Raw genomic sequence first — 329 nt, 5'->3', positions numbered from 1 at the left:
AACAACAAAAGAAAAAAAAAAACAACAAAAACCAACCACGAAACAAAAAGGAGATATAGAAATCTGTCTGCTTTTCTTTTTGCGACGTGCCGTGTTCACCCCTCCAACCCCTCGTAATGCTTTTTGGGCAGTTTTCACATTGGCAAAATAGAAGATAAGACCTGTGTTACAAAAAAAATATATATATATTTATAGAACCGTCAAGAATCATCCAAAAAAATAACTACATACAAAAAGAACGACAACGAAAAAATTATAATAATAATAGAATGCTTTTAAAAAAATAAAAGACAACCCTTGCGTGTCCTAAAATAAAAAGTGCAACCGGA

This window comes from Meleagris gallopavo, chromosome 30, assembly GCF_000146605.3.
Source record: "Meleagris gallopavo isolate NT-WF06-2002-E0010 breed Aviagen turkey brand Nicholas breeding stock chromosome 30, Turkey_5.1, whole genome shotgun sequence".
Classification (NCBI taxonomy): Eukaryota; Metazoa; Chordata; class Aves; order Galliformes; family Phasianidae; genus Meleagris; species Meleagris gallopavo.
Note: the sequence above shows the minus strand (reverse complement) of the source record.